Raw genomic sequence first — 541 nt, 5'->3', positions numbered from 1 at the left:
CTCCCTCCCGGCGTGACAGGCAGGTGATTGACAGGGCTTGGAGCTGAAAGCCTGCACGTGCTCCCACTGTAAATAGTAATGCTTAAAAGCCTCAGTCCTAACTGACTGTTTCACCGACTTCAACTCAGTTACTCTAATGAGGCTTTCCACACACACACACACACACACACACATGAGAAAAAAAAGTCTACACATTCTCAGTGCAAGGGGGGAAAAAAAAAACCAACAACCAAACAGCAAAATAAACAGCTGGTGAAGTGAAATACGAGGTTAGAGTCCTCTCTGATTCAAGGGAAGATTATTAAAACAGCTATAAAGATGGTGTTGGCATCTCTTGAAATGAGTTTGTTACATTCAGAAGAGGCAGTTACACATGACAAACCATTTTCTGTTTAATTAGAGGGCTCTGTGTGGAACACTTCCAGGCGGAGGAGGGGACCAGATTGCTACCCAGCATCTCAATTATGGGACAGCGCCTTAACGATTCAACATGCAAATGTTTTTTAACTGACCGCAGAGGGGAAAAAAAAAGGAAAGAAAA

Source organism: Acanthisitta chloris, unplaced genomic scaffold (genome assembly GCF_000695815.1).
Source record: "Acanthisitta chloris isolate BGI_N310 unplaced genomic scaffold, ASM69581v1 scaffold7616, whole genome shotgun sequence".
NCBI lineage: Eukaryota > Metazoa > Chordata > Aves > Passeriformes > Acanthisittidae > Acanthisitta > Acanthisitta chloris.
This window is presented reverse-complemented; position numbering follows the sequence as displayed.